Source organism: Nannospalax galili, unplaced genomic scaffold, assembly GCF_000622305.1.
Source record: "Nannospalax galili isolate Female #2095 unplaced genomic scaffold, S.galili_v1.0 scaffold2535, whole genome shotgun sequence".
In the NCBI taxonomy this organism is placed as follows: Eukaryota; Metazoa; Chordata; class Mammalia; order Rodentia; family Spalacidae; genus Nannospalax; species Nannospalax galili.
The window spans coordinates 26452-26924 of NW_008335840.1; positions in this window are offsets into that span (position 1 = coordinate 26452).

The window sequence follows — 473 nt, forward strand, 5'->3', positions numbered from 1 at the left end:
AAAAAAGTAAGAAACATAAAGCAATCTGAAACAAAACGGATGGGGAAAAATGAAATGAAATATGAGGGGTTTTTGGGAAGAAGGGCCATTTCTTATCTTGGTAACAGCAGGCCCAATGGGAGATGTAGTTCATAGATGGTGAAAGAAAAGCATGAAAAAAAAAAACAGACCTTTGTTCGAACAGAATTTTTTTGTGGATCACAGAATTCATCCCTCACTCTCCAGGCCATGTCTCCAATTTTCTAACATGGCCAAATTCTACGTCTTCTCATTCTGCCCCATTTTGGTTTGCTGTACTTTTTCAAGGGTTGAAGTAGCAGAGAGACCTGGAAGGAGACTTGAGAGAAGTTCTCTCATGGGGGGGAATCAAACTTCTGGGCAATCTCTCCAGAAGCTATTCACCGGAGTTTAAAGAGCTCTCATCATTAAGATATTTTTTATCATAATGCAAAAGAGAAAAGAAATGAGAGAAA